A 24893-nucleotide genomic window follows, 5' to 3' on the forward strand; every position below is an offset into this window, starting at 1 on the left:
ATCAAGGCGTATTGTTTCGTGGATTTGGCAATTGTAGCTGTGGCACTTCCTTGTATGTAAAAGTACTCATGTTGCTTATTTTAGGACATACAAAAAAAAAAGATAAAAATATCCAGGAGGAAATACCCTTGCAAACAAGAATTTTCTCAGAACTGCTCTTTTTAGAAATTCTAATTTATTAAAACACACAAAAATAAACTTAACAATAAGTATGGGGGGAACATTCTCAAAAGCAAAGCAACCTTTGAACAGCGAGGGAGGCCTATGTGATAAACAGACAAGGACTCAGAGGGCAGAATACTTGAGCTGCATCCCACATCTACCATGGTGCGTATTCAGAAATTTCAGCCAATGAGAAAGGAATTTGACTTGTTTATAACTAAATGATTTCACAATATAATTAGACACAAACTTTAAAATGTAACTATAACAAAAACTTTATTTAACATTGGATATGAGTGCAATTTATGACATTTATTATGATATAGAGTGGAGCCTATAAAAAAAAAGGTAGGTAGAACCTCACAAAGCACGAAAACAGCTTTGCTATTAATAAATACTTAGGCATTGCTTCCAGTGAAAAGACGTCTTTCTTTTAAAATATATAAACTCCTGAGGCAATGAGTAGTTGCTCAGTGAAAGCTTTCTCTGATTCTAAATGCAAACAAATAATGCATACTCAGGTCGCAATCATAAAATAGAAAGCAGAACACAAAATACAATATAAAATATTTTTTAATATTAAGTGAATAGAAGCAAAGAAACAAGCATTGCAGTTTTAAAATATTATAGCCCACTTGCATTAAAAAAAGACATAATAAAACTAAGGCATGTTAGGTTTAGGATTTTTTCAGGTGAGATAACAAATTCCAAAATGTGTGATACACACACATACACATAGAATGGTTGATTTTACTAAGCATTGTTTTAGTTTGAGTTTTGCATAACATTTTGGTGAGATAAATAATTTACATGTAAACAAACAAACAAACAAACAAAAACCTCCCACGAGCAAGAAAAGGCTTAGTAAGGGTTTGCTTATGTTTTAAAATTTGTAAACATCCGAAATTATTGAAGAAACTGACCCTATAATTAATTTTGCTCTTTATTCCCCAGGGACATAAAAAACAAGAAATCCAGGCAACCTCCAAACGAAGAAACAGTTGTTGTTTCAACAGGATGCCTGTGCATTTGTTAAAGGGGATCTGACAACTCTTTTTTTTTTTTAACATTAAAAAAATAACATTTTTTGTGCAGTTACGATATGCTAGGCATTATTCTAAGCACCTTAAGTGTATTAACTCCTTTCTCACAACAATCTTATGCAGGTACCAGGACTAGCCTCCTTGTATAGATGAGATAAAGTATTGAGTCATTAAGTGATCACCCCAGGGAAAGAATGGGGTTAGCCTGCCGGCCACCCCCATAACAGATTTTAAACTCATTAAAGTTACAAATCAAAACCATGGCTCCCAAAGGCTTTTCATTTAGCCTACACCATCTTATAAATCTAGTAATTTTGACAATCAACTTAGAGTAAGAGGACTCAAGGTTTTAGGTTTCAAGATCTCTTTGCAGTCTTAAAAATTATTGAGGCCACACAGAGCTTTTCTTTATGTAAATTAAACCTATCAATATTTGCTACATTAGTAATTAAAACTAGAAATTTATGAAAAAGATGTACTTAATTCACCTGTTAGAAATAATAATTCCATTTAAAATGAGCATAATTAAACATAATATCTTTTTCTGAAAAAATATCTACAAATTCTAAGACAAAAAGGTAGTAAAAAAGCAGCATGGTTTACGTTTTTTGCAAATCTCTTCCATATCTGGCTTAATAAACAAACAGCTAGATTCTCTTATCTGCTTCTGCACTCTGTCCACTGCAATACCACACTCATGAATCCTGTGGTCAAGTACACTGTACACTGAGAGAGTGAGGGCAAACAAGGCAAACAGTCTCTTAGCAGTATTATGAAAATAGTTTTGACCTGCCGGGTGCAGTGGCTCACGGCTGTAGTCCCAGCACTTTGGAAGGCTGAGGCAGGTGGATTACCTGAGGTCAGGGGTTTGAGACTAGCCTGACAAACATAGTGAAACCCCACCTCTACTAAAAATACAAAAAATTAGTTGAGTGTGGTAGCGGGTGCCTGTAATCCCAGCTACTCAGTAGGCTGAGGCAGGAGAAGCACTTGAACCCAGGAAGCGGAGTTTGCGGTGAACTGAGATCGCGCCATTGCACTCCAGCCTGGGCAACAAGAGGGAAACTCTGTCTCAAAAGAAAGAAAAAAGAAAATGGTTTTGACTGTGGTAAACCCTGCTAAGACCTGGAGAACTCCCTTGGAAACGAAACCTAAAGTAACTCAGAATGATATTTATTACCATTGATATGCATATACCTTTCTAAGTGTTATAAATGCCTGAATGGAAAACCTTCATTAGCACTCAAGTAGTTGTCACATAGCTAATAAACTGACCTTATAAATGCCGTAAACCTTAAGTTATCGTAAATATCTCGATGGAGAACCCAGAGATTTTCGCTCAAAATTCCAACTTTAAATGAATGATATGATTACACATTGTAAATTAGAATTATCAGACTGTAATTCTAATAGGACAGATTCTTCTAATAAATGAATAAAAACAAAAGAAATGAACCCAAATAATTATTAAGAAAATAAAATGGAGAAAACTTACTCTGCAATTAAACAACCAAGAAATATAGTGAACAATCTTCAAAAAGTATAGAAGTTCTGAAATATCTGTTAGCATGCTTCTTTCTCTCATTGTACCACTTCAGAAGAAAACTATCTGCAATATCTGCAAATCCCTGGATTAAGAGAACAACGAAAATATCTAAAAGTTCTCAGGTTGGAATGCATCAGATGTCATCTGTGTCGAGATCTACTTCTCTTGGATTATTCGTAAGCCACAGAAAATGATTCCTGCCTCTGGAGATCCAGGGTCAGTCCCTTCATTACGGAGGGCAGTTGCCACCCAACACCCTGACTATACAGGGCAAAGAGAGCCAGCAGATTCACCCGGCTCTGGACATAAATCTCAGAGAAGCAAGTACGCTGCTAGACATATTGTGGAATACTAGAGACGATCTTTCCATATCTCAATAATTTCAGTCATAAACTAAAAAGGTGAGAATGCACTCAATAATTTATCTAGTCCAGGAAGTATAAGTGAGGGAGATGAAGTTAGTGAGATGAATAAATATTACAGCAATACTCTTAAGTTGTATTTAGAAAGCTTTCTTTTTATCAGACTGTCAGTGAAAAAAACCCCTAGAGTTTCCCAGATGTGCTAAGAATGTTCTAATCCATTTAAAGTTTTATTACATTTCCAACGTAATAAATTTACTTTTTAAAGTATAAATAATCACTACCTTTAACTTATGGAACGTGAGAAACACGGACATGTGTATGTTTAATCAAGCATCTGAATCTCAAAGAACAACAAAAATGAGATGTTTAATTCAAAGAAAAATGATTTATACAAGGAAATATTTTAAATGTATTTTAATTTTTAAATATACATTTTATAAATGCTCTTCATTTTTTACTATTACTGAGTGTTTTGTGGTTGTTATCTAACTTCATCTTTAACTGCATATCTGAAAATTGATAATAGTACTAAAGTAAACGAAATAGAATTTGGACCATAATTTACTATCTTCAAATATTAGGAGTAGGAAATGACTAAGCTATGGAAAATTATAGTTATAATCTTCACCCCAAATAGAACTTAATGAAGAACAAATTTTTACTGTAAAACGAATCATATCTATAAGTTGTCCATAATGTGCATGTATATATGTGTGTATTTTTAAATAAAAATAAAATTAATACCCATGCACTCATGACTTGAGTTAGCAATACCTTTGAAGTACCCTGTGAGCGAATCATATAAGGCTAGTTTTCATGAAATATTTAGTGTTTTCTCTGGTAAAGCAAAGGGTTGGTTTTTAGATCCAGATAGAAAAAGCAAAAACAAAAACAGAAGCCCCTGGCTATAAAACCATGAAACTTGGACCTTGTTGACTTTGACTATACATTAGTACTTAGTTTGAGAGCAATCTTCCTTCCAAATGCTGACTGAACGCCATGCCCAGGTGAGAACAAGTAGATGAGCTGTCCATAATTAGCACGTACCTACTTTATTCAATGCCACAGAATTCGTTACCTTGCCTATCACTGAATGGTACTGGTATAGCACCTCTTCTGGAAAAATTTGATATTCTTTAAATAATAGCTTTGTTGTTTATCCGTGCTTTATCTATCCATTCCAAAAAGGTAACTTGTCTATGTTCTAGCATTTAATTGTAAGGACTCTACAAAAAATTTGAGATAAAAAATAAGAAGTTTTATAATTACCAAAAAAAAAATTATCTTATTGTAATAAGGAACTGACACATACTACAACATGGGTGAACCTTGAGACATTCTGCTAAGTGAAAATGAGCTGGCACTAAAATACAAATATTGTATGATTCCTCTTATATGAGACATCTAGAGCAGTCGAACTCTTAAAGACAGAAAGAAGAATGGTGGTTGCCAGAGGCTGGGGGAGGAGGAATTGGATAAATGATTTTAATGGGTACAGAGTACCAGTTTTGCCACATAAAAAAGGTCTGGAGTGGTTGCACAACGAAAGTGTACTTAATAACATTTTGAGCAACAGTGTGCTTAATAACATTACCGAACTGTACATGTAGAAATTGTTAAGATGGCAAATTTTGTTATGTGTTACATAATCAAAGACATTTTAAAGAATTCTCCAATTATAAGTATAAATCTGAAAAGTTTATAAACGCATATGCAACATTTCTGATAATTCAATGCCGGATGAACATTCCTTACACCATCACTGCAAATACTGCTACAAAATAAACTTTTGTGTAGATGCTTAGTAAAGTGTTTCTAGCCCTACATGGGAACTACTTCCAACAGGCTTCATAAACAATTATTTGCACATTGAACTTAATGAAACAAATATGTATTAGGTACCTACTACCTGCTTGTTGTTTACAATGCTTATTTTAACAGTTATTTCATTTTCTTGAGTTTAAGATGGACTTTAAAGGGCAGATAGTTAATTTATTTTCTCCTACCAAATTGCAGCACTAATGAAAATCCCATGTGAATTCAACATTTCACTCTCCCAGTTATTTTCTTTTCTTACCACAATTCATAATCTTAAATGGATACTTTAACAATATCTAAAATGACAATTTTAGATATTGTTAAAGATAAAGGTTTATTTATCTTTAAGATGTTTCTTGCTAGAATGAATTTTTATCATAAAAATATGATTTTAGCTGGGCGTGGTGGCTCACGCCTGTAATCCTAGCACTTTGGGAGGCAGAGGTGGGTGGATCACCTGAGGTCAGGAGTTCAAGACCAGCCTGACCATCATGGTGAAACCCCGTCTTAAAAAAAAAAAAAAAGAAAAAGAAAAAATATATATATAATTTTAAAGTCAGAAGTGGTTCCTCTTATTAAAAATATGATTAAAAAACAGGATCAATTTATTGACATTATTGGCACTTATAAAGTAAAGGTATTGTGAGATGAAAGAAGGAGGCAGTGTAGAAGCTTTAAATTGAAGACTAATGTGGTGTAAAACAGCGACTGAACTACTGGGAACAAAGGGATAGTGTTCCAATTTATATAAAGAGCACAGAAACAGAAAACACTGAAAAGGGCAAAAGTGTCTAAATAACAACTACAACAGTAGCCACAGAAGCAGAGCAAGAGCCACCATTTATCCCTTTGTTGAGCACTTACTATATTAGCACTTACTATATTTCATAGATAAACTCTTTTATTTCATCATCACAAAAGTGTGTCAAAGTATTTCCTACCATTTTCAAAAATATTAAGACTGAAGGTTCGGAGTGCTTAATTAATTTTTTCATTGCTACACAGTTGGTACCCATGAGGGTTTTTTTTTTTTTTTTCTAATGGGTCTTAAGACTGTAAAACTCTAATAGGCCCACATTTTCTCTAAAATGCATTTCCTTTATCTGACTCTAACCTCATTCCCATTTATTTCCTATTTTATGGCTCAGTAAGCTCTGCCAGCTTTTCATGCATATTGACATTTCCTTTAAGAAAATGCAGCTTAAAAACCACTTCCATCACAAGGGATGAGTTAGGTCAAAAAAATTATTTGCTTGTTTTATGGATCAGGAAACAACCCAACATTACCATAGTAAACATTACCAAGTAATGCCATTATTCACATTACCATCACTCACACAAACCTCCCATCCATCACCAAACAGCACAGACCTCAGTAAATTAACTGGGGAAGACACAAAGTTTGAGAGTGGAGGATGAGGGGAACTGGCTGAAATGAATGTTCTAGTATGGGATTTACTCCCTTAGGATAATTAATACATTTCCTGAAATGTGAAGATCCACTTAAGAAGTTATATAATCCTCTCCACTGAATTCCTACTAATAATATTTCAAATGAGAGAAATGATTCCTGGCTTCCATCATTAAGCTTTAAAATTACTCCCCGTGCCCCACATACGTTTAATCAATGGGTTAAAAAAATCTCAAATGAACTTCATTGCACTGTAATGGAGAAAACACATTGTCATTTAAGATATGTTCAGAGACTAATGTTAAATGACACACAGTAAAAAGAGAGAGAAATGAGAAATGAATGAAAGAAAGAATGCATGATATGTGAAAGAAAACAGGAAGGAAGGGAGGGAGGGAGGGAGGGAAGGAAGGAGGAAGGGAGATAGGGAATAAGAAAGAAAGGGAAAAAAGGGAGGGAGGGATGGAGGAAGGAAGGGAGGGAGAGAAGGAGGCAGGAAGAGAGGGAGAGGAAGGAAATACTCCTTTGATATATTTAAAAGTTGTTGCATATGTAATTCAATTCCTATTTTTTAAGCTTCAATAAAGTAACTTACCATTTTACCCTTCTATTCTTTCTGAAAATTAAAACATGATGTTTTCAATTTAGTATATTCTGAGGAGAAAAGCCACTCATTGGGAACAAAAGTCATCTTTCTTGTTTCCATTCCTTTTCCAGGACATGAGCCTAGCTGACATAATCTGGTAAAAAGCCTATCAATTCCCATGCACTGGGAGAGGTGCACAAGCAGGTGAAACGGAGTACAGCCAAAGTTTCATTCAAGCAGAAGAGCCCACATAAGGGTCAGCCTCCCAGGGCACCGTACAGGATGAAAGAGAGCAGAGAGTGCATTGGGATGGCCCACTGAGACTAACCAGCAACATCACTGTTGACATGGCCACAGTACAGAAGATGCGGGTCTGAACAAAAAGAGTGGAGGTGAGGATGGAGAGCAAGTGGCAGACACTGGAGATTTTTTGAGAGTTAAACAAAACTCAGTCATGAACTGGATGTTCATGAAGATGGAAGCATTCACAGTTGACTGAGATTTTTGGTTTTGGTGCTGCGTGGCACTGCTTTTAATCAGAAGAGAGAATAAACAGTAAAGTGCAGTTTAGGGAGGAATCGGTTCTTACATGTGCATTTTATGTGTGACAGCTGGTGGCACAGTCAGGTGGGTCTATATAGACAGTCCCTGACTTAGGATGATCGGACACAATTTTTTGACTAGGATAGTGTGAAAGTGATATGTATTCAGTAGAAAGCACAGTTTGAGTACCCATACAGCCATTCTGTTTTTCACTTTCAGTATGGAATTCGATAAATTACATGAGCTTTTCAACACTATTACAAAATAGGCTTTGTGTTTGACTTTGCCCAACTGCAGGCTAATGTAAGCGCTCTGAACCTGTTTAAGGTAGGCTAGGCTAAACTATGATATTCGGTAGATAGGTGTATTCAATGTATTTTTAGCTTATCATATTTTCAATTTACAATGGGTTTTTTAGGTCATAACCCCATGGAAAGTTGGGTAGCATCTGTAACCTAAGTTATGAAATACAGGTCTTGCCCTCCTTTGGTGGGAAGTATGGGTGGGAGATGAAAGTTGGTCATAAGCAGCAAATGGATAGAAGTTAAAGCCAAGGGCAAAATAGAAAACCCTTAAATATAGTGTCAGAAAAACAAAGAAACAAACATTAAGCAGAGGACTTAGTAGTGACCCTGAAAAACATTAACATTTAAGGATCAAAGCGTGGAGAAAAAGCCACCAGGAGCTTGGAAAAAAGACTGACAACAGATGAGACGTCATAGAAACTATGAGGGAGAGCGCTGTCACTGCAGAAAAGAGTGTCACTGTGGAAGACAGTTCAACAAGAGGATGGAGAAGTTCCCTGTGTATTTCACAATGAAATAGTTATTGTTTTATTGGATGGTGAGAATCTCTCTTGCAGTTGGCTGAGCAAAAACAGGAGACAAAGAAGTCAAGAAGTTAAAGGTCCTTCATCCCCTTAAGTTTCCTAGTGATGGAAAGGAATGGAATGGAGCGATGTCTACAATGGAAGATGGGATTGAGGGAGGGATCTCTTTAATGCAAGGGAGAAATAAGATCCCAGAAAAGATATTATAGGAAGGAGCAGCCAGGAGGAGATTAGGGAGGGGCCAAAACGTGAGTGAGTGGTACATAAATGTTTAGGTGGCTGAGTGGGAAGTGTCCATGCGTGGTGGCCTCTGTGCGAGTCTGATGGCAGCATGGGTTTGGGTGGGAGTGGGAGTGGGAGAGAACACAGTCCACACTCTCCCTTATTTTGACCTCACAGCCCGTTTTCCCAAATTTGGAAAAAGTATTCTCCATTTTGAAAAAGAGAGAGGAAGGGGAAAAGACAAGGACTACTTTGGTATTTCAGAGCAGTTTGGACACACTCAAAATTTAGGAGCCAAATGAAAGTTTGAAGAAACCTGAAACCTGTGCTGCTCCTTCTCCAAACAAGTCAGGGGGGCACTGTCCCTGCTCTGAGCTATCTGGGACTCGTTTCAAACCATATTTGTGTCTTATTCTTAGTTGGGAACCTTTAATCAAGCAACCTCTAAAATTTCAGGCTCAGATAAAACAAACTCAGTTTAACATCACTTCAATCAAAATACAATTATAAAGGCATTTATATTAAGACCAAGTTGCAAGCTCAGGCTTAGAATCAAGGTCTCCTGAGCCTGAATCCAGCAGCCTTTTCATTATACCAATTTCATAAGACTATAAATGTAATGAGTACGAATTCATCTCAGGGCACATTTTAGATGCAAGGGAGCCAAGGCATAGCACGCTTCTTGTTTGCTCTGAATCAACATAGATCCAGATTTAAGCCCTTCTGCTGGACTGGCAGGGAAATCTAAACAATAATAATAAGAGAACAATAACAACCTCAATAATAACTGAGGCCTTTCCAAGATCCTGGTGTCTTACAAAGTACTGAAGGAGGAGGGAGATCCTCACCACCCTGGTAGTCGTTTGTGAGCTGTGCATGCTGGTGTATGCTCCTGGCCTTAAGAGCTCCTGGTTCTGGGCTGTGTTTTCTATGTGCCATGTTTAAGGCTCAGGAGTTAATTTTATGATGGAGAACTGAATGACTAAGTCAAGTCTCATTAGAACTTCCTCTGAGCTCTTGCCCTGTCCCCAGACATTGCCACTCAACTGCACATGAGACCCCCGTTCTCAGAGAGAAAGATTTGTCAAAGCTCTCCTTTTCCCTAAGGAAAAAAAAAAAAAATTGTCCAAGTTTCTTTAGGGGAAAGGAGAGCTTTGACAATTCTTTCTTTCTCTCTTTTTATGACCTCAGCAATACCCAGTAGCAAAATCCCATCAACAAGTTTAGGCTTTTACAGAAGATGAGGAATGCTGTTGATTGGAAGATAAAAGCTCTTTTAAAAACCAAAACAGAGTCAAGAAATACGAAAGCATCTTAGTATTTTAAATATTTATAGCATTTTCACATTTTAAATATTTTAGTATTCAGTTATTTGTAATTAAAGTGGGGTAAAAGGGAAAGTGAGAACAGTAAACGCAAGGTAGTATTGTAATGATACGGCCAGACTTTACGAAGAGACAAAAGAACAAATAAAAAGTTATAATTAGAAACAATTCATGATGAGAAAGCTAACTGCCGTCATCACATGTAAAACAATTTACAACATCAGAAAGTTCGGAAATGAGCTTTTACTGCCATATGGCTTAATAACTTGGACAAGATCTTTCCGTATCTGCTATAGGATAGCTACTGATGGTTATGCTGTCCTGCATATCACTTTAGCATTCAGAAATGAATTTCCCTGTGTATAAGGCCATTGAAAACAAAAATAAGGGGGCAATTTTTTTTATAACAAAAAAAAGAAAATCCATAGAGAGAATAGAACATATCCTATGCCTTCTTTTATGTCCAATGCTCAGTTCAAAGGAAATATCTAAAAATGAATGTTGATGATAATAAAATGGTAGAATATTATAAAAAGAGAAATATCCCAAAATATAAGTTGAAGTGAATTATAACAGAGTTTTCACCCATATAGTCTTTTGGTTTATTTATGTGACTGTGTTGATTTTAATTTTTATTTTGACTCTCCTGCTTAAACTAAGAGCTATTTAGAAAATCACAAAAAAGTGATTTTCTTAGTAAAAAGGTTCTCATTTTCAGACTTCTGCTCTCCTCTCTTCTGCTCCATAGCCACACATAGAAAAATGAAACATCTTTGCTCTTTGTGTCCTGAATCTTCTTAAAAATTTTTGGTCACTTGTACAGCATTTAAAAGATTATATAGTAGTTGTATACATGTGCAGATACTTAAAGAAAAAGCCACTTTGCTGCTCCCTTGTCCATTAAATACTAATCCATTTTAAAATCACCTGGGCCTCAGAGATGGCATCTGTTTCTTCAGGAATGTGTTTCACATTCTAGACACTGAAATACACATTGCTACAAGAAAACATCCTTATCAAAGCGTAATGATTGAAACTAGAGTCCATTCTCTGATCTAAAACTAATCAATTAATTAATTAAAATTCGTCAGGTATACACTTATCTTTGAAATACATTTTGAGCCATCGCAAAGAAACGTCATAGTTCTGTTGCTATTTTTAAAACCTGTCCTATTCTTCCAAGAGTTAAACAACGATTCATTCTTTTTGCTAAGAATTTTTTAAATAATAGAGGCTCCACTTTGGTTATCTTCTTAGCGACTCTGCCCCTCATACAAGCTGCTGACAGCCTCCCCTTTTCTACTTGCAGCTCTCCTTCCACTTAAAAACATTAAATAAAACTTTTAGGGACATATGGCTTTTCTTCCACCTCCATGTTTCAAATTTACTTCAAAACACCTACACAGAGTTGGAGGTTTCTAAAGTGTCAACAGCTGAAATGTCCCAGGAGCTGTAAATGCCTTTCGTGGAAAGAGTCAGAGATGGAAAATTACTAGTTTTAAAGAATGAAAAAGCAGGCAGCCCTAGCGAGGTTATCTCAATGTTGATTTATTTCTGTGAGACCTCAAATGTTCTAGGTGAAAGAGATATGGAGCAAGCATTAGGTATAAAATTGCATAAACTTTAAATTTTATAAATGCATCCAGGTTTACCTTAATACACTTAAAAGTGGATTTTGTTTTGCTTTGATTAAAAATGAGAAGCATGAAATTACACTGATTCCTAGTGTAAAGACATTATATGATTTAGGCAAGGTTCTATCTTTTAAAAATAACAACATATAGTAAAAAGTACTGGTATAACAGTATTCATAATTATGGATCTGGAAAATTAAAGAAATAAATAATAAAATAGAAAAATGGAGCTATGTTTTGCCATCGCTGTTTAAATCAGAATATATCCCCCTGGTACACAATCCAAATTTCAACCACACTGGAGCAAATGTACCATTTTAGAGTGAAATGGTTTAAGTAAGTCGGACTTGTTTGTCTAAAGAAAATTCTAATCTCTTCCACCCAAATGAATAAATACTGAATATAGTCCCAAGATTACTTACAAATCTCCCAGGCTTGGCAAATTGGATAATTGAAAGAGAAGTCAGAAAACGCTGTTATAACACGAGGAAAGTAAGCAAACAACCTGGAAATACATTGTTTCCAAATACTTAAATAAATCCAAGGATTTTCTGCTTTATAAAAATAAAGCATACGCAAATAACTTAAAAAGTAGAGATCTAGTTGAATATATCAGTATCTTAAGTCATGGAAAATATTTTGAAGACACACTCTTCTTTCAGTCACTCCAAACACTACTACAGTCATCCGTTGGCACCTGCAGGAGATGGGTTCCAGGACCACCTGAAGATACTGAAACATGGGAGGCTCAAGTCCATGATATCAAATGGTATATTTGCGTATAACCTATGCACAGCTTCCTGTTTAAGTCATCTACAGATTAACTACAACACCTAAGGCATTGTAAATACTATGCAAATAGTTGTTTTGTAGTATTGTTTAAGGAATAATGACAGAAAATGTTCATGCTTGTTCAGTACAGACACTATATATATATTTTTTGTCTTTTTTTTTTTTTTTTTTTTTTGAGATGGAGTTTTGCTCTTGTCACCCAGGCTGGAGTGCAACGGCACGATCTCAGCTCATCGCAATCTCTGCCTCCTGAGTTCAAGCAATTCTCTTGCCTCAGCCTCCTGAGTAGCTGGGATTATGGGCGCCCCTGTCACCATGTACAGCTAATTTTGTATTTTTAGTAGAGATGGAGTTTCTCCATGTTGACCAGGCTGGTCTTGAACTCCTGACCTCAGGTGATCCACCTGCCTCGGCCTCCCTAAGTACTGGGATTACGGGCATGAGCCACCATGCCTGGCCCAGACACAGTTTTTTTCTGAAGATTTTTGATGTCCATGAATTCAGAAACCAGGGTTATGAAGGGCCAACTAATTACCTTTCTTAAAAGACTTTCTTTCCACCATATATTCCAGAACTTTTCTGCATGCCACTTGAATTTTAGCTATTAAAAATGAAATAGTGAGTGATCAAACTGTGAAATGACCCCAAATGGATCTGAAATTGTACTTTCTCAAAACACCTCAAAAGTTTGAGATGGTGAAGACAGTCTTATAGCAGACTTTGAACTAAAATGAGCCTTTTCACCCATGACAAATTGATTCTGTGACAACAAATTCACAGGTTCTAAACTAGAGCCTATATACCAGTGCAACAATACCACAGCTACATTCACAATAAAGATATTGTTGTATGGATACAAACAATGCTTTTTGTAAACACAGGCATCTTGCAAAATGTATTCTTTGCCAATGCATCTTGTAATATGTACCACATATAGAAAATTAAACCCATTTGGGGAAAGGCTTTGTTGCTGCCACTTTTAGCTCCCTAACAAAAGTCAACAAACTCCCAAGTAGCACAACTATGCTTATCAAATTTGTCTGGCTTTAAAAATGCAATTTTGTTCTCTTACTGGTAAATCAAACAACTCAATAAAAAGTACTTCACTTTTGATTTCCAAATGTTAAAACTGAAAACAGAAAATTGTGTCAGAACACAGAATATGGAAATAATTGAAGCCTAACAAAATAATTTAGACAGTAAAAGGGAGAAAAAAGGATACCTGCTTATACTTTTTATAAGACTTTCTGATGTATTACATGTTTGATGATAATTATTAATACAGCTTAAAAGAGAGGAAAAAGATATTAATGTCACAGAAAATACCCAAGAACACAATTAAAGAGGTTATATAGAACAGTAAATGATGAACTTGCTTATCAGTGGATTTGAACATCAGGGTTTAATTACCATTCTAAAGATTTTTTTACAATGTAATGGCAATTGATTTTCAGTAAGGGTTATAGGTGCTAAGAATTGCTCTTGAACAAGCTCGTAATCAGCTGTGGTGACATGTCAGCTACGCTAATGACTTCTGCTTTCCTTGGGCCTGAATGAAGATCTCTATCAGTGGATATTTTGTTTAACCTGGTAGTTCATGTAGAGCCTGACACTGTATCCTCAAGTTGAGAAATGCTACCATATTGAACTGCTCAGTTCTAATACTCGTCATCATAGTTCACCTTTAGTTTTCTAGTGGTGTGAACTAAATATTGAATCACAACAGCCTAGTAAACAGATCACAGAATTGATCTCAGCCAAATGAAATAAAGTATTTTTGTTTTTGCTGAAAAGAAATGGTCTAACGTAAGAAATAAATCTAAAGAATCCGATTATTAAAAAGATAGTGGAAACTAAAGAAGAAATCAGGGCCTCAGGCATCAGACTGAAGATCAATTAAAAAACAAAAACAAAACAAAATGGACCACCACCATAAAAGCTGACAGTCACTGATGAGAAAAAAATGGGAAGGGCTACTCTAGGTGAAAAATAAAATTTTGGTTTTAAGGTCAATCATGGTATATCACATCATGCTTAAAAAAGTATAAGGTCAAATAGTTAGCAAACAGATACTAATCAAATAATCCCATAAACATAAACAGAGGGGTAAAGTACATAAAGAATTGACGACCTGATTGATTTGATCTGCAAAGCTTCTCTGGGGAATGCTTCTATTTGAGCTGCAACTGGACTAGACATGGGCTGCAGAAGGGTGGAGGATGAGGAGCCAGGAAGATGCAAAGGATGATGTGTGAGTTTCTGGCTTGTGCAACAGGGTAGGTGCTGGAGTCTGAAGTGTGCCTAGGAGGAAGAGTAGATGTGGGGTGGAGTGGGAGATCATGAGCCCAACAAAGAAGAACCAGTGTGAAACCACAGAGAGCAATGCCCGATTAAGCACAAAACCATGCAGTGGACCCCACAGAAATGAAAACACTTACCTACGCAAAAATGTATACATGAATGCTCATAGAGAAATGTGTACATGAATGCTCATAGAGGTGTTATTCATAATGCCCCAAAGTGGAAACAACCCAAATGCCCACCAACTGATGAACGGATAAATGAAATGTGGTATATCCATGCAATGGAATATTATTTGATGATATAAAAAAATGAAGTACTGATATATGCTACAACATGAATGAACAATGAAAATATTATACTAAGTGAAAGAAGCCACTCACAAAAGACCATGAGATAAAATGGTCTTTTGGAAAATTGTGTAATTTCACCTATTATGACATTTCAAAAATAGGATGTCCATAGAGTCAGAAAATAAATTAGTGGTTGCTTAAGGCTGGGGAGGTGGGGAGAATGTTGTGGCTATTAATAGGCATGAGGTTTTCTTCAGGGTAATGAAGATGAACCAAAATTAATTGTAATAGTTGCAAAACTTTGTTACATTAAACACCATTAAATTGTACATTTTAAATGAAAAAAATATTGTTAAGGTCACAAGTTTTCAGACTAGTTCTATTTTTGAGGGACAAAGCAAAAACCTCTTTGCTGTGATGAAGATTTCTGAGAGCAAAATTCAATTTTAAATATAGTTATACCATTGTAATGTCTAGGACATGAGACTATACATGGATGTCATGTAGCAGGGACTCTACCTATTTTTAATGAGGACATGGTGAGAAGGCCTAATTCAAATGAATAGGCTCCTCTTACAGAAAGCAATCTACCTCGCCAGAGAGAAAATAAAAGACTGGAACTCTGGAAACACGAGACCATTTGCTCTGCCAGCTCAGAGCTCTAGTTCAGGGATCTAGGGCTTAAGAGTGACCAACAGTAAAAGGCCCCGCCAATCAAGGCTTCGGAACTTCGACTTCCTGGGCCTAAGCCAAGCAAATGTCTCCGATGTTACTTGTTACTTTTTCTCTTGAGGACATAGAAATGACACCCTTCTTCCTTATAAAAATAAACAAAGTGCTATCATTTTTCAGGACATAAAATTTGCGGCAGGTTTCAGCTACTTAGATAAAACTCTATAACTGTGCACTGCATTCTCAGACACAGGCCCAATAACACGCTTGTTAGGGACCCAGTTATTCTGAACTTCAGCTGACAGTCCATCCATTTACTTCAGTGTTTATTAAAATGCTAGTTCAGAATCTTAGTTCAGAGTGATCTTCTTTTTTTTCGCCCCCACGAAAAAACTGCATGCATAGTGAATTTTGCTATAGTCTTGACTTTAACACATCCCAAGCTGTCAATTGAAGTCATTGCTTTAGCACATTGAGATGGTGTGACCAAATTTTTTCTGATATATGCTATAATGTGAATGAGCCTTGAAAATATTATCCTGATAACAATATTTAGTAATATTAAATAATAAAATTTAATAATTAAAAATGTGGGTTTTGAAAATGTGAACTGAACACAAGAGACAAAAGCGTGGGGTGATTCCAGCGATAGTCAAGACAATGAAGTATGTCCATCCTGTCTCTGTGCCAGGAAATGTCAGAAAAGCAGAGGCAAAGGTGAAGGAGATGTAGAATTTTCCATGTGGGTGGAGTGAGTACCAACACTAGTCATAGAAATGTGTGTTACAGGAGAGAAACTTGTCCTGGGCAGGAAGGAAGACCAAGGCAATTTTAGAGAAGGGGAATTGTCACCAGCGACAATGAGAAAGGTGCACAGCCATTGGTCAAGACTGAGGATGAAGAGAAGAGCAGGGCTAGAGATACGCATGTGAATATCTTCCTCATACGCAGCTTTCCGTAACTTTCAGTGTAACACACAGAACCCACTCCGTTTCCCATGTGTTCTCACCGGCACCCAGCATAATGAGCATTACCACTTACTGTGATGTGGAGACTGTTTCCATGAATCCCAAGTGAGATCCAGAGACCGTGCTAGGTTTTCAACAGCCATATCCTACAGTGGGATTATGTTTGAGTTTGTAGCCACCTGAAATCCTCAGGCCTTCTTTTTTTTTCCCCATGAAAATCAGTGCTTCTCTTGTCTTTTATCTGTATGATAACATTTTAAATTTAAATATAGGGTTTTATGTTTATTCTTGTTATATTTAATCTTTTTGGTTTTGATCCAGCAATTCAGCCTGCCAAAAATTCAGATTGCTAAATAAGGGATACCAATCAGATGTTTTCTATCTTCCCTGGAGAAACTAAGGAACTCAAGTTTAAAATGCATCATGAAGAATTGGGATAAAGAGTTTCCTGAAGAAAGGGTAAGAGACCCTAGAAAATGGATAGGGGAAATTTTTAATCTCGAATTTTTTAATTTATAAAGACTTTTTAAACAATTATAAAATTTGATCTTAACAAAAATGGTTAAAACAATCTTCTTAGGGATATACCCATCCCCAGGAGAACCGACCATCTTTCCTTTGGTTCTCAAATGCACTTGTTTTCTACCTGTAAAAGGTATATTAGCCTTCTTTGTATATTTGTCCTCTCCTTCTGTCAGATATAAAGTCTTTTGGGATGGGAATCATAACTTATTGGTCTTTATATACCCCGAGATATAAGGGGAATTTAACATACTTTTAATGGTTGATTTAAATCACTGAATAAATTGAAGGGAAAGTACGAGGGAAAGAAATTCAGTCATTTCATCAACACACGTTCAGCACTTACTCCACACCAGGAGTAGCTATGGTTTCCTAGGGCAAATCCACTATCCTGGCCTTCTGAGGGATGATGAAAAAAAGGAGACAGACAGATTAGATGATCTATGAAGGTGACCGTGAGTCCTGTGGATCCGTCACATCTACAATTTTAGGTCCAAGACCATCTATGTTCAAACATTATAATACGCTTCAGAGAGAAATTAAAAAAAAAAAAAAGATTTTAAAAATTAATGATGCTAAAAAGGTGGGTTTTTAAATAAAAAATAAAAGTACTTAGATTTGTTGCTTACATTTATGAAGTCATTTTATGGCATTTAAATATATATAATCTTGTTTCTAAAATCATGTGTGTATTGTGAACTTACAAGTTCTTCAGATGCATAGTCAGACATATATATAATATATAACCATATATATATAAAGCTATAAACAGCCTCCTACCTGTGTAGACATCTTTCAGCCAAAGATAATTTAAGGTGCTAATTGCAAGCACTGTTCATGAAAAAGAAATTCACATATTAGTGCACAGAAATTACATAAAACTATATATATATATAGTTTTTTATATATATGCAAAGAAATTACGTAAATATAGTGTTAATTGCAAGCACTGTTCATGAAAAATTTCACATATTAGTGCATGAAAATTACATAAAACTATATATATAGTTTTATATATGCATGAAAATTACATAAAACTATATATATAGGAAACTATATATACACATAGTTTTATGTAATTTCCATGCATTAATATGTGATTTTTTTTCCCATGAACAGTGCTTGCAATTAGCACCTTAAATTATCTTTGGCAGAAAGATGTCTACACAGGTAGGAGGCTATTTTCACTCAGTTGAGTGATTTAGTAGACATTAAATTTGGTTCCTCATTGTAATCAGTACATTAACTATTCATGAGAATTAATACTTTTCCAGTTCTCATTTAAAGTGATGCTTCAGGCTGGGCGCGGTGGCTCATGCCTGTAATCCCAACTCCTTGGGAGGCCGATAGAGGGTGGATCACTTGAGTTCAGGAGTTAGAGACCATCCTGGCCAACATGGTGAAACCCTATCTCTACTAAAAATACAAAACTTATCTGGGCATGGTGGCGTGCACCTGTAATCCCAGCTACTCAGGTTGCTGAGGCAGGAGAATTGCTTGAACCTGGGAGGCAGAGGTTGCAATGAACTGGGATTGTATCATACACTCCAGCTTGGGTAACAGAGTGAGACTTTGTCTCAAAAAAAAAAAAAAAGTTTCAGTAACTCATTAAGATGAACAGTTTTACTTTCTTGTACCATTTGCGGGTCTATGGTGGATTTAACAAGTGATTTTTTTGCCTATAAAGTGGACTGGGCATTTGAGAAATATGTACATGTATTTCTATTCACTCCACTGCTGTACATATTCAAAGTCTATGCAGTATTTTGTAGATGGTAACGCTCCACAGAAACACAAGTCATAACTGGTATTAGGAGCATTTTCTGGATCTTGTGCACCTGGTCTAGGGGCATTTTGGTTCTTTTGTCACAGAGCAGCAGGACGCTGGGGCATAAGACAGTTAAAAATATTTTTCCAAGTGTCTCACTGATCTTTCATTTTCTTTTCATTTTCAAAATCATCTTTTGTTCACAGGAGGAAGATGATTGTGTACAGAATCATTGCAACAGGACATCTGAAAATGTCAAACGAAAAGGAGAACTGAACTTTTCTATGAAGAGCTTGATTATGGCCATACAGTGAATTAATGAGTATTCAGTGAGTCCACAGTAATTTGTGGAGGGTCGTCTGCATGCCATGCACTGTGCTATGTCCCGAGGGTCCATGAATTCTTTGTTAACAAAATAAAAATACTCCCATACAAAGAGGCACTTTCAGATGCATTACCTCATCTCTAATAGAACTCACATTCGACAGAATCATGTGGAGGCTGATCAATATTCTAAATGATAGTTTCATAAATACTGCCCCTAGGCTTGTCTACTCACTGGGAGCTGCAGGGGTTGGTATTCCAGCCAGCAAATGAAACAATCTGCATACATGCTTAAATCAAGTTCGTTTAAAATTAGAAAATGGCATAATGTATTCAAAAGTTTTTATGCAATATTTGCATGGAATTTAAAAGATGTTACATGCTTTGAATTAAGAGAGCAGAGTGATGTGTAGCTCATCTATTGGTCGGATGGAATGTTTAAAAATCAAATTTTAGAGAGCTCTGTACTTTAAAAGAAAATAAAATAACTTTGAAAGAAAATAAAATCAGAATGGGTAAGTTTGTTTACTGGTCTAATAAAAGTATAATTAGCATGTGTGAGAAAACCAGATTGGTTAAATAAGATCTGTAAAATTTAAGTCAATATGAAGCTTCTTTTGTTGCTTAGCAAATGAGAAAGTTTCTTTAGATTTAAGCCTGAGGAAATGTTTCTCTTGGCCAGAATACACGTTTGCAATGTGACTACACTTCCTGAAGTAAGCCCTGGAAAAATGACTTTGTTGCTTAGGAGTTAAGACAACTTGAGAAAGGAAGAACTATGGGACAGAGAGACAGGTAGATACACAGAAAAATTAAATAAAGATTATTAAGGGTCTACAGGTCAGTTCTGCCAAGTGCACTCTTATTTCATTGTCCAGTTGGCTTAAAATTCCTCCTCATATTGCATAGGCAGCCCCCCGCTTCCTCATGTTCTTGCCTCAGCTTATAAATGAATAAAATTCTCGATGAGAAGAAAAGTTCTTTCTGGTGTCTTTGGGAGGGAAAGGCAAAGGGAGAGGGGAGGACTCTATCTACCTTATGTCTCTCTTGTCACTGTATTTTCCATCAAAAGCAAAGAAGCTGCAGTAAATGACTGGTAAGACGCTGGCCTCCCTGGGACTTTGTTGTTACTACAGGAAGGAGGGCTGAGTTGGTCCCTTCAGTGAGGAGCAAGCCGCATGTCACTGTCTCTCTGTGGCAAGTATCATGGATCTGAAAGAAGCCACGAGCACCTACCTCACTGCTCTGTACAGCACATGGAGGTGAAGCCGGGGACCTGCTTGCCAGAGGGTGGCCAGGAGGCTCACCGCACTGATTTCTGATCATCCTGTGACATAATGTGTGAGGTACAGCTGAAGCCAACTCTCTCCTGGTTCAGGGAAGAGGACGTGGCCAACCACCATTCTCAGCAAACTGACACAAGAACAGAAAACCAAACACCACATGTTCTCACTCATAAGTGGGTGTTGAACAATGAGAACCCATGGACACAGGGAGGGGAACATCACACACTGGGGCCTGTCAGGGGGTGGGGGGATAGGGGAGGGATAGTAGTGGGTGGGGGTTAGGGGAGGGATAGCATTAGGAGAAATACCTAATGTAGATGACGGGGTGATGGATGCAGCAAACCACCATGGCATGTGTATATCTGTGTAACAAACCTGTACGTTCTGCACATGTACCCCAGAACTTAAAGTATGGTAATTTAAAAAAAGAGGACATGGCTCCACCTTCTCTACTAGCATGAGAAGGTACGGGCTTGAGGAGCCGGTAGGAGCCCAGATTTCTCAACCAGCCATGCTTTCAAATTCAGCTTCATCCAAGAGACCTGTATTTTGGGAGGTGCCAATATCCATCAATAATGAAGTTAAAGCTTCAACTTTCCCTTTCTTCTCTTGGTATCTACCAGACAGAATCTAGAAAGAAGACGAGGCAAAAAATTGCCAATCCAAACTTTTAGTATCAAACCTAGAACTGAGTGTAGCTCAGAAAACATCACATAAAGTGCAGGAAATAATTATAACTTACTGAAAGAAATTTAGAGTCACATAGCACTTTTTTTCCCTAGTGTCAAAATTATAATTTCCCCACGGAAACAAGGAGCAAGCATGCAAAATATCTGCTTTATAACATCCCAGAGTACAAAATAAAAAGAACTGAAATCTTTCTAAAAGAGCGGCTGAAAACTTAAAATTAATGATGGATATAGGGACAATATCCTTGAAATGCTGAAGAATAGGAAGGGGAATATTTTCTGGCCTTAGTTTGGATTCTAAGAGTTACTTAATTTTTTTTTGTCTGTGTTTTGATTCATGAGTATTCAAAGCCCTGACATTTGCTTTGAGAAACTTCCATGCTGCAAAAAATAGGCTGCCATCCAAGCTCACCTCCACAATTTTCACATAAAGACCTTTACAGCTTACATAGGACACAGTTACGTATTAATAGGCTTTGGTGTTATTCCAGAGCTAAAATTCACAAAAAGACAGCAGCAAAAAACAACGATATAACTTTCAGTCAATTCTGACTCAGCTTGGCCTCAGATATTGTTTTACAAAAAATCTAAACATCTTTAGCACATTAATTCACAGACGCCAGAGGTTACTGGGCCTGTCTGCCTCCAGAGGAAGAGCAGGGAGTGGACAGAAATTTTTCTTTCAGAGATATAGCATGGATGAGTAGAATGTAGATGGACTTCCAATACATTGAACCAAGATCTGCATTATGATTTATTAGTTGAATTCTCCTAAGCAAAATTATGTGACTCAACTGGAAGAAAGCCTTCTCATCTCTAAAATGGGAATGATAAATAAAACTGACATTGCAGGGTAACTTTTTTAATTGAAGCAAAGCGCTTGGGAAATAATTAATGCGTATTCATCTATTTGTTTTTCTTTCTCATGGTATGCTCTGCAGATTTTGACAGAAGATGGTGACTATATTTTACAAACCAAGTTAACCCTGGTGTGGCCATTTAAAATTCATATTTTATCTCTCCACTTAAAGTACCTGACTTACTAAAATACAAATGTCCATTGACTTTTATAATATTCAGTCTGAGAATGAGAGGAGTAATATATCTGTCAAGCACTTATGCCCCCCTGAAACTGTGATGGTTAGGTGCAGCTACACTGGACCATTCAGCTGGATGATCACTCTCAGGCACTGCTATGGAGAGAAAGGCTGCCGGCTGCCCTTTATGACAACATGATTAAAGGGGAAGTGTTTCTTCCCCACATCTCTCTAATCCATGAAAGGTACAGAACGTTCTGCTCCAGTCATGCATCACATCTTCACTTCCTTTAGTGATTTTAGTAATTTCTTTTAATCTTAGATACAACTGCTCTAAATCTTTGCCTACTGACCTCAGCTTAAACATCTCTCAACTCACACCTGCTGGGGACAGACTTCTCTCCTCACCAGTTGGGTGACTCTGATAGAGGCACTGAACAGCTAATTCATAAGAAAACTTATAATCACAAGAGAAAGGAAGGACAACCACTCATTATTCGATTTCCAGATTATTATCCTTTTAGTGGCAAAGGCTCCTCAACTGTATTCACATGTGAATATGTGCCTAAAATTATATATGTAATTTTATAAAATGTTATAAAGTTTATATAACATGTAATATGCAATAAAATTTGGATAATAATGTAATATGCTTGAGGCACATATACTTTAAGGACTCACTGTGGAAGTTGCAGTGAGCTGAGATCTCACTACTGTTCTCCAGCCTGGGTGATGGAGCGAGACTCTGTCTCAAAATGAAAAAAAAATTTAAAAAAGAATTAAAGAGTTAAAGAATAAAAAAAGAATTAAATATATATATTTAATTGTTGCTTGCCAGAAGAATGGCTGCCTCTTCTAGTTACGAATCATGAAATTATTTGAATCACTCTAACCGGAACCTAGATTAAAAGCTTACAAAATTAATTATACCTTAGGATGATACTGATATCTCAGTGAACATGAATTTGAGTACTTAATGAGCTTTGTAAGTAGCAAGAACTACAGTTTATGTGTGCTCACCAACACAATGTCCATATAACCAACAGACGTTTTTCAAATTGGCTTTTGAATGAGATGGTAAGAGACACATTCTGAGTTAAGTGGGAAGAAGATCACCACACTTGGCACTTCGTGGGGGGCTAAATCTGGACTCTAATGAAAATCCCTCAAATTCCAAGCCACCCAACCCTCAAATCCTCAACTCAGCATTTTACGCATTTTCATTAGCTCCCAAAGAATCCATCCGTTATGTTACAGCATTCTTTAGTCTATTTAATGTTTATTCTTATCCTCCTCTTCTTTTCTTACATATGTTCTTCAATACACTACTTTAAATATTTGAATTTAACAAAGCTATAAAATAATCCTTATTTTAACAGAGCCCAAGAGTTTACGGAAACTAATCAGCTCTATCTTTGTTTTCTATCTCAGTTGTCAAAATAATTGTTCTAGGCAGGTTGTGGTGGCAGTGGCTCATGTTTTGTTTTGTAATCCCAGCACTCTGGGAGGCTGAGGTGGATGGATCACTTGAGGTCAGGAGTTCGAAATCAGCCTGGCCAACATGGCAAAACCCTGTCTCTACTAAAAATACAAAAATTAGCCAGGCATGGTGGCACACCTGTAATCCCAGCTACTCAGGAGGCTGAGGCAGGAGAATCTCTTGAACTCAGGAGGCAGAGGTTGCAGTGAGCCGAGATTCCACCACTGCACTCCAGCCTGGGTGACAGAGCAAGACACTGTCTCAAAAAAAGTAAATAAATAAATTAATTAAAAGACTAATTAATTTGAATCCAATGTAAAAAAAAATACAACCATGCTCTGATGTTCTGGTGCAGAATAAACTCTGGGAGAAGGTGAAGGGGTCCTGGGGTCAGGAGGCCGTAGCTGGCAAGGGGCAAAGCAGGTATTTTCTATTCCTCAACGCCTAACCTAACGGAATCATGAAGTTCAAGTCTGTGGTGTGTTCATTTGCCAGCAGGGTAGGAGAGAACTCATAATTTAAAGCATTTTTTTTCTAAATAGTCACAAGATTTTTGCAAAACTTCCCAAGCTAGAGTAAATAAAAATGAATGATTAGTAACTATTCTGACAATAAAAATGTGCTGGGTGATTAAAAAATAAAACAAAGTCCTTTTATGGTGATTACCCTGATGACTTTCTGCTGTCAGGAAGCCAAATGAACTAAATTAATCTTACATTTCTGTTCAGAAAAGTGGGTGTCGGGAAGGAGAAAAGGGAGAGAAAAGCAAGCCAGAACTAGTAAATTTACATTCAAAGCAGTTCTTATCTAAGTAACTGACCAGCAAGAATAAATTCTTAGACTAAGTATCTCTATACTAAATTGACCTGCCTGATCATAGCTCTCTGTGTCTATGTCCTGTCTTCCAAACTAAATTGTCTAAAACTCTGAAGACATGAATTGTGTCTTATACCTCTCATATCTAGCACAGTGCCAGGCACAGCAGAGACATTTACTATTTCTTGAATGAATGCATTATTTCATCTCTCTAGTATTTAGTAAGCTCATAACACATATTTTTGAGACTGGTGATATATTTGACCATTTTCATGTTTCATATACTCAGTGAATCATTTGTAATTAAGTTGTCTACAAATACATATGCATGTTTAATACAAAATACACAAATAGTGTAAACATACTGCCTTCCCATATGGTTCGCTCATACATGTGACCTGCCCACACAGAATTTCACTCTTTCAAGGAAAACAGACACTAAACTATCTAAAGCACGGTGA

At 36.5% G+C, this 24893-nt stretch overlaps 1 protein-coding gene and 1 long non-coding RNA gene across 4 annotated transcripts in view; one reads left to right on the top strand and one right to left on the bottom strand.

Moving 5' to 3' along the window:
* Positions 1 to 24893, bottom strand: part of CHRM3 (cholinergic receptor muscarinic 3) — a 507932-nt gene that overhangs the window by 296744 nt on the left and 186295 nt on the right. The window lies entirely within an intron of this gene.
* On the top strand, positions 16579 to 19638 carry LOC116526017. Its single transcript, XR_004257924.1, has 2 exons — positions 16579 to 16969; positions 19007 to 19638. It is a non-coding gene; the product is annotated as an uncharacterized LOC116526017 (long non-coding RNA).

The sequence above is a fragment of the Sapajus apella genome, unplaced genomic scaffold (assembly GCF_009761245.1).
Source record: "Sapajus apella isolate SASKATOON/1434 unplaced genomic scaffold, GSC_monkey_1.0 scaffold49, whole genome shotgun sequence".
In the NCBI taxonomy this organism is placed as follows: Eukaryota; Metazoa; Chordata; class Mammalia; order Primates; family Cebidae; genus Sapajus; species Sapajus apella.